This window comes from Durio zibethinus, chromosome 6 (assembly GCF_047325235.1).
Source record: "Durio zibethinus cultivar Kanyao isolate XHJ-2024 chromosome 6, ASM4732523v1, whole genome shotgun sequence".
NCBI lineage: Eukaryota > Viridiplantae > Streptophyta > Magnoliopsida > Malvales > Malvaceae > Durio > Durio zibethinus.
The window spans coordinates 7,570,736-7,580,940 of NC_143167.1; positions in this window are offsets into that span (position 1 = coordinate 7,570,736).

Here is a 10,205-nt window from a genome sequence, read left to right on the forward strand (position 1 = left end):
GATGTTATATTCAATTTGTATTCATTTCACTACAATAAAACATTTTCAAAAAAGTGAAAAAAAAAGAACTTCTTTCATAAACAAATATTTATTGACAATAAAATCCTTACATACCATTATTAGTTTACCATTAATATAAATCATACATAATTAGTCATAAAAGAGCCAACAAATTATCCCTCACTATACCATCATCGTATACTCCAAATATAAAATACAACAAACTTAATATAGTAAACATGAAAGCTAATTTATATAACCTCTTTGCCTTTGTTTCCATTATTGCATCTATCTTGACATTTTTCAATCTTTCATGCATCACTTAATTCTCAATTTTCAATATAGCTATTTCATCAAATAAGTCATTAGATTTCATTCTACAAGCATATATTCTTTAACAATTATTTTCATTCATCAACTTAGCATTCATTCTTTTCAATGCTTTGTTCTCATTCAATATTGAATTCTCTCTTGTCAAACCTCTATTGGCATCCCTAAACTTAAATATCACTTATTTTACATGGTTCGGAGAGTTTGGCTTAGTGGATCAAATATGGAAAGAGCTAAGAGGTCTCATGTTAACCCTTTTTTAAAGTATTAGTGCTTCTCTCTTTCTTTTATAACAGATAGTAAACTTTTATATTCACTATGCTTATCATTAAAAACTAATTAAACTCTCATTAATCAATACATTAACACCTTTTGTAATGATCAGTTGTCCCATTATTCATATCTAATACATTAACACCTTTTATAAATGTCAATTTCACCATTATTACAATTAAATATTCAAGATATGTAACTTCTAATTTTGAAACCTATAAATAAGAGTTTTCACAATTCATTGAGAAATTTTTGGAGACTTTTGATAAATTTACTCAATTTTCTCTACAATTTTCTTATCCTAAATCTTTTTCTCAACCTTATTCTCTTCCCTACTCAACCTTACATCACCACATACTACCACTTGCCGTTGCACTCAATATTTTGTGTCTACTCCAATTTTCCTTTTCGTCGTCTCTCGACACATCCTGTTCTACATGTTTGTAATGTTTCCTCATCTCAACAAAGAATCCCTCTACAATAGTAATGTTAAACTAGGCCTTAATCGACTTTACTACTTTTATTTTTCAGTTGGATCCCAATAAAATTTTTTTCCAAAAATGAATTTTCTTTTTGATTCAAGGTTTTGGTCTTTTAACTGGATAAAGCCATTAGAAAAATCATTTGAGCATTTTTTATATAATGATTGGTATATGTATATTTTTAAGTAAATCTGAATTTTCTTTTTTCATTAAATAAAAATCCTTTTAAGGAAAAAAAACTTATAAGCCCAAAAAGCACAAATACATGATATATTGACTTTTTGTAGGTGTTAGAATTGCCTTTTTTATCGGAAAGTATCAAAACTGATAGTCATCAAATTTAAAATCATTTATATATGAACTTATCAATTGATAGTTCATTTGGATGATCGTGAGATTTGGTTCTAATGAGCTTAAAAATAACAATAATGATGAGATTAAAATCAACGACGAGTTATGCATTTAGATACAAAGTAACAATAATTGTGAGATAAAATATAGTAAAAAATGGCTACAAAGGTTATTAAGCTAAAGTTTGTATATAATAAAAAATTTAAATTATTTAATATTTTTGAAGTTACTAAGCAATTGAAAATTACTAAAATTATTTATTCAATTTATTATTTATTTATATATTTATTCAATTTCTAGCTGTTTATTAATTAGTTTATCTTATAATTATAATTTTTTTTATTTTTATCTTAAATTAAAGAATTTATTTAAAAATTGTTAAACAAAAAAAAAAATGCTAAGTGTTATGAGCAATTTTGTCCATAGGAAGAAGGGCTACGGTGAAAGATTCAAAATCTTTACTAGACCTTTGAGCTCTAGTCAGAAATTAAGACAATAGCATGATAAAAAAAACTTCTTTGTGCCACACTAAAGTGATCCAAATGAGTCACCAGTATGATTGGATGTACCAATTGCACCACGCCATAGTCAACTAAGGATCCAAATGGACTTTAAAGGCTCGTTTGGATTTTACTGAAGGGCCAACGAGGTGCAGCTGGGCCAGCTTTTTGGCTCAATCGCACCATCAGTCATGTTTGGAGAACATGATTTGTGGTATAATTGAATATTTGGCCCATGCCGAAACTCCAATTGTGGATTAGACAAAAAGGAATATGGAGTGGACGTGATTCACTAATTAACCTTAATGAATCTATTTTTGTTCTTTTATTTCACATAAAACTTTCTTGACATGTCAACTACTATAGGTTAGGAAGAGTTCTATTAGACAACTTGTATTTTTTTTTTCACAACTGGAAAGTTTTGGATACAATTCGAATATCAGACAGATTACCATATATCACATAAAATTTTTTTACCGATTCCTTCTAGTTAAGTTTTCTAGTTTATAATTATACCCTGAGAAGGAGAAAAAATTAGAATCCACATCCCATCTAAAATTTTAAGAATAAGAATACAAATGATATATTAGTACTCGTAAATTATTTAAATTTAACTTGGATAAAATTTAAAATTGACTTGATCATTGTTAAGTTAAATTCGAGTTTAAGCAGTTTGACTTATTGAGCGAATCGAATTTGAACTTCTTAATGTTTGACTTGAATAGCTTATGAGCTTAATCTAGTTTTTATATTTTAATATATATTTTTATTATTTTAATTAAAAAATTACTGTTTTACTCATATATATCTCGAATTTAAAAACAAATAATTGAGCTTGAAGTTAAGTATGAAAATTAAGCTCATTTTTTTATTTAATAAATGAGTCCAATCGAATGAGTTCAAATAACTTAACTTTTATCTTGAGTCAAACTTAAAATTTAAAACTTGATTGAGCTTAAGTCAAGTTTCGAGCAACGAATTTCAAGTTGAGTTTGAATTTCTCATTGTATCAATTTGACTCGACTCAATTATACTCATAGATATAGTGGATCACTAATGTATGCATTGGACTCTTTTATCCCCATTAAAATTTTTTTATCCTCGTTATACCTTTAAATGAGTTTTTATTTGCTAAAATCCTAACATCTGTTCCTTAATATGTTATTTTAATCCAAAATAATGTTTCACTATTTATTAAATAAAATTTTAAAGATTTTAAATGTTAAATAACATTAACATATACATAAAAACAATTTTCAAATATTTAATAACAAAAGTGTTATTTGATATAAAAATAATTTTATTAATTTTTAATTTATTAACAAAAATATTATTTGATATAAAATAATTTAAATAATTTCTAATTATTTATTAATTTAAAAAATATCAAATGTATGCTATAAGATTTATTATATATAAGTTTTAATCTAAAATCTTTAATTGTCATTTTTTCTTCTCATAACACTTTACTTCATCGCTACCGCTGCATTTATATCCAAATATATATTTTACCATTAATTTTAAACTCAACGTTATAATACTCAATCTCATTGTTACAATAATTAATTTCACTATCATCGTTATTTTTAATATCATAAAAATTAATCTCATTTTCCATTCAAATGGATTCTATTTACTTTTCGTATTTTTTAATAATTTTTATTATACAAATTGAAAACACAAAAGTGAGAAAGAATTGAAATTAACTATAGCGTGCCAATTAAAAAAAAAAATTTGAATGTTGAATCTTAACTTCCATCGATGAACTAATTAAGGTTAAGCAGGAATTATATAATATATACTTTTGGATTAATTGCTACGCATCTTATACATGTAGCCTATATTATCATAGAAAGGAGCAAAAAAGTATCTTGTTATATATATTTTTTGCAATGTTACAATGTCAAACTATAAATCTTTCAACTAGTTATATTATGTTTAAATTTCCATGTATTACGTGTGTATATTGGACACATACAACTGTTAATTTTTCCATTCATATTCCTGAGCCAACTAATTAGTAACATGTAAAAAATATATTTTTATAGAGAAAGGACGAAAATGTTAAAATATTTAAATGGTATGAGAAAGTTAAGAGATATCGTAAGTAATATTCTAGCAAATAAATTTAATAGTATCAACAGTTGGAAATTCAAAATTCAGCACTTATAATCACTCTACCTATCGTTGGGCTACAGTAAAAAAAAGATAATAAAAATTGAAAGGGAAAACAAGCAACAAAATTAATTAATTTTTTTATTTTTGTACAATTATAAGATAGTTTTAGTTCAATTCACCTTGCCATTGCGGTTAAGATCCCGAAGTTATTAATGTAAATCAACCTACATTATTGTTTATAATCAAAATGAAATAAATAAAATAAATTAAACAAAAAAAAAACATTTATAGTTGAATTTGATTCATGAAACTAATTAATTATAAGGAAAACTTAAAAAAAAAAAAAACCACGATAATGAATTAAGTAAAAATTTAAATAAAATTTAAATTATATATTTTATGATAAAATATATATTCATTTCGCATTTCATTTTTCTTCAAATCTTCATTTTCCCAAATGTTTTAGGAACTAACAATAGTAAAGGCCAGATGATGCGAATTAGTCAAATAATATTTACTCTATGTTAACTTTGAGCTGATAAAAATTATCTCAAAAGCCTTTTCTTTTCTTTTTTTTTTTCTTCCTAATTTCTTATATTAATTTTATTAGGTAGACCATACATCATACCAGGCTAAGACAATTTTTTGGAATTATAATTATAATAGTAGAAAATGTAAGATGAAGTTTACCACTAATTAAATCATGTCAAACGTAAGACCGATCATATGAGTTTCATGAATTATCTTTTATTTTGTTATCATTGAAGCAACATTAATTCTTCCAATCAATTGTGAGACAAAATATATAGACAGAATAAAAAAAATAAAGATTTGTTTGTTTTGTTCACAAAGAGAAAGTGGAAAAAGTGCTATAAATAAAAGAGGGTAGCGAAAGGGGATTGGGATGTTAAAAGACTGGAGAAATTATCACATGTAAAGAGAGAAAAAGTAAGCAATAAGAGGAGAAAATAGAATCTCTCAATAATATTCCGTCCAATAATGACGCTTTTTCACGAAGATAAATGATATTACCAATTAAATAAATCATATATCATATATAATATTATATTATAAGATATATGGATATTTGATAAGATATGTCATGTAAATGTTTACATCGATGATTTATATTTTTGACGCATAAAATGATATGTAAAATTATTATGTGATCAAAAATTAAAAAAAAATATCAAATCTTTAAATTTAAAATTTGAAATTACTTAAAGTTATCTTATTTAAATTAATCAAAATTTAAGATAAAATTGGATGAGAAAAAACGGAAAAAGTGGATTACAAGTTGGTTACACAAAAAACATGACGCTATGATGCTAGCCTTTTAAAAATAGAAATTAAGTTATAATAATAATTTAAAACTTAAAAAAATTCAACTTAAATCAATAGAGATCTAAATTTAAAAATTTCAAATATGATATTTATCTATATAAATTTTCATATAATTTTTTAGTGTTTGATTTTTTAAAATTAAAAAACACATATATAACTTAAAAAAAAAAATAAATTAAGGATGATTCATTCATCACTCAAATAGGTTACATTCTTCATGTATCATATCATCAATTACAGCAGGGTAATCCTTTACCCAAAATTCATCATTAACAAGTTGGATGCTATATCTAGCAAGCTGGAGTGCAGCTTTGTTTCCAGACCTCAATAATGAAGAATTTGGCAGGAGTGAAAGTTTGCTAAGTGCCATCTGGCTTTTTCTAAAATGACCCAAATGGGTGACTAATTCGGTTTCAACATCTTTAGCCTTCTAACCACTATGAGGCAATTTCCCTCCAACGTGATATTTGTAATTCTCATTTCCTATGCGAATTTTAGTGCATGCACTACTGCTTTTGCTTTAACTTGAAAATAGTCAAATACTTCATGTAATTGTAAAGCTACTGCCCCAAGCACGCATCCATGGCAGTTTTTCATAATTATTCCTACACCTCCCTTTTGCTCATGGTGGTTGAAAGCTCCATCAAAATTTATCTTCACTCTCCTCTCGGTTGGTCGAATCCATCTCTTAGAAGAACTCGTTTGACTAACTCTCATTTTCTGTGTTATCCTAAATTTGGTGTTGTATTCCTGAATGTACCTTGCAGTAACCTGTGGTTGGTCCTTCGTTCTCCATTTGTCTCCTTATTCCTTTCCCTCCATCTCCCCCGTACCGTCGTGAAAAACAATTCCAATTGCCCATCTGTTATTTGATTGCATACATGCATCACCAATGTGGCAACATCCATGATGTTATTCCATGTTTCTTTGAACATATTGAGATTCTTCCAGACTTCAATTGCATGTTCGCACTGTATCACTGCATGCAATACAGTTTCATCTGCCTTTTCACATCAAGGACATATACTGGGTGTCTCTACTTTCCTTTTGGCCAAATTCACCACGGTTGGAAGTATTTCTAGGTAAAATCACCAAAGCACCATTTTCATCTTCGGATGGATTGATGCTCCCCATAATTTCTTTCACACATTTGCCATATTCACTCGTGAATTTTCAAAACTATCTCAATTCTCCTGTGTTTCTTCCATTAACAGTTTATAACCGCTTTTAATAGAATACATACCTTTGTTCTCAAAATGCCATGCTTGTTGATCCGGTCTATTTAGCATACTAATAAGCAATCCACAGATTACCTTCATGTCTTCCAGGGTACAAAACTTACTTAGTCGCTCTTTGCTCTAGTGCATACTTTGTTGGTTTATAAGATGGGCCACAAGATATATTCCTCCAGTATTTTCTGTTGGTGGTTGAATTATGAAGGACAATCTTGTTGGTAGCCAGTTATCCTCTGAAATCCTTATGAATTGTCCGTTTCCAGCTCTCCACCTTAGTCCTCTTTCCGGCACCTTTCTGGTTTCCCTAATGCTTCTCGATGTAAGGGATGGATTATGTCCCAGACTCGCCTACATGAACGGCTTGGTTAGATAATATTTTGCTTTCAAATTCTGACTTACTAAGGTGTTGTTTGAGATTAGAAGTCTCTAACATTTTTCACCGAGCAAAGCTGTATTAAACACAATTTCTCGGAAGCCCAATCCTCCCTTTGTCTTTGGTACGCACAAATCCTTCCATTTCAGCCGATGTAGTCATTTCGATTTTGTGCCTTGCTTCCACCAGTACTGGCCTATGATGCTATTTATTTCTCTATAAAAGTTTTTTGGCATCATAAAACAATTCATAGCATAGGTAGGGACAACTTGTAATATTGCCTTGATGAAGATTTCTTTCCCTCCCTGTGAAAGACACCTATTACTATATCCTTTCATCTTTGCTTTGACTCGTTCCTTGATTTCCTTAAAGGCTTTAACTTTGCTCCTTCCCATTATTGATGGTAGACCTAGATACTTTTTAGGATTCCCTGTAGCTTGTACTCCAAACATCTTTGTAAGCTCTTCCTTCTGACGGTGATCCGTATTTTTCTGAAGAATAATGTTGACTTATCAAAGTTGATTTGTTGTCTAGAGCTATCTTCGTATTTCTGTAGCATGTTCTTCACCTTCTCGCCCTCGCTTGACGTTGCCTTAGCAAACAATAAGCTGTCATCTACAAGGAGTAGATGAGTGACTATGGGCCTATTTCGGCTAGCTTAAACTCCATGTATAGAGCTTTCTATCTGAGCTTTGGCTAACAACAATGATAGGCCTTCACTACATATCAGGAATAAATATGGGGAAAACGGATCTCCTTGTCTAAGAACCCTCCCTGGCCAGAACTTTTTAGTGATACAACCATTTACAATAAGAGAATCTAAAACAATAGTAATGCATTGCATAACAAGGTTGATCCATCTAGGTCTAAAACCCATTCCACTCATCATATCTCTATGAAAGACCCAATCAACCCTATCATATGCTTTGCTCACGTCGTGTTTCAAAGCAAAGTACCCATTTCGACCTTTCCTCTTATTCTTTAAAAAATGGAAAAGCTTATAGGCAACTAGGATATTGTCTGTTATGAGGCGCCTCAGAACAAAGCACTCTGGTTCTCACTAATACAATTTGGTAAGATCAATTTTAATCTATTAACCATCACTTTAACTATAATTTTATACAAGACATTGTGCAGACTAATAGGTCTAAATTGGGCAATGCTATAAGGGTTTTTTACCTTAGGAATCAAATCAATATTAGTATGATTAATCTCTCCTAGATTCTCATCCCTATTAAGAAAATTAAGACAAAACCTAATTGCATCATCGCCAACTACATGCCAAAATTTTTGATAAAAGAGTGCAGGCATACCATCTGGCCCAGATGCCTTCAAATGGTGCATGTGTTTTATGGCTGTCTGGACCTCCTCAACTGTAAACTTTGTTAATAAGAGACTGTTCATTTCATCGGGCACTCGATTTTCAACTGTCTGTACTTTGTCCACCACCTTAGTTCTGGAATAGTTGGTTGAAATAGTTAATGGCAATATCAATGATCTCATTATCCTCTTCACACCAAATTCCATTATTATTCTCCAACCTTCTAGTGACATTACATCGTTTACGTTGGCTTGCTCTAGCATGAAACAAAAGGTAGTGTTGTGATCCTCTTCCAATCGGCTTGTGATCGTTGGGCCCAATTAGATACCTTCATTTCAATGACCTTGTTCAATTCCTCCTTAGTTGTCCCAATGCTCGCCATAGTGGATTGATTCGGCACAACATAGCTTAGTGCCTGGAGCTTATTTGACATCCTTTTTATCTTCTTTTGTGTGGCCATGAAATGGTCTTGATGTCACTTTGCAAGAATTTGACCTGTGGATCCCAGCCTATCAATTAAAGGCTCACTAAAGCTTTCCTGCCAAGCCCCCTTTATTACCTCCTTACAAGCCCGAACTTTTACCCACATACTTTCAAATCGAAAGCGCCTATTTTTCTTCCTGCCACTATTTTGCCCTCTCCTGCTTTCTGTGGTAACCAATATTGGTATGTGGTCAGACACGTTCGATACCAAATGAGACAGCTAGTATTGTGGGAACCATTCCTCCCAATCTCAATTAGCCACACTCCTATCAAGTCTTTCACAAACATTATTTGTGGTTCTATTTCCTCGTTCCCATGTGAACCATTGCCCCTGGTATCCTAGGTCCTCAAGTCCAACATCCTATAAGGCTTTTAAAAAATCTTCCATTTGACATTCACTTTTTTGGCATCTCCCTAACTTCTCATGGGACCAAACAATTTCATTGAAATCCCCCATACACATCCATAGTCTATTATATTGTACTGCTAAGTTCCTCAATATGCTCCACGAAAGCCGCTTCCTTTTTGTATCAGGCTCTCCATAAATTCCTATTATTCTCCATTTCTGAGTTCCTTCTCTACCCTGGATCATCATATCAATGTGTTTTTTCGAAAAACTCAAGAGTCGAAGATTGATACCATCTTTCCAAAGCATCGCCAAGCCTCTTCTAGTTCCTTCTGTATCAACACCAAGGGTATAAATGATATATTAATACTTATAAATTATTTAGGTTCGACTTGAATAAAACTTGAATTCTGTTAGGTTATTATTGAGCTTAATAGCTCAACTTATCGATTGAGTCAAGTTCGAGTATTTCTATATCCGACTTGAATACTCGTGAGCCTAATTGAACTTTTATATTTTAATATATTTTTAATTATTTTAATTAATAAAATATATCGTATTCGAGTCTGTGTTTGAGTATAAATAATCAAAATTTTATTAAATATAATAATTAAAATTATTTTTATATATTAATCGAGCTTAATCGAGCGAGCTTGAATAGCTTGATTTCTATTTCGAGTCAAGCTTGAGCTCGACCTTCATATTATATCGACTCGAATTTGATAGATTACACCTCTAATCAACACTAAAGCAGGATTTCATACCGCATATCCTTCTAATACCGTCCATCTTCCTAGCATGCAGTTATGTTTCCATTAAAAAAAACTACATGGGGTTCTTCAAACCTCAGCAATTGCCGAAGGGCTTGAACTGCGCGTGGTTCCCAAGCCCATGGCAATTCCATAATAAGCACTTCATGATTGTCTGTGGGGCTGGCTCCCAGCCTCCGCTGTTTCTAGCAAAAGTCCTCCTTCCATTTGCTCATTATCTCTAATGTTTTTTGCCATGGTTTCTACTGTCTCAGCCTCGCTTATAATGGCCACTTCCAT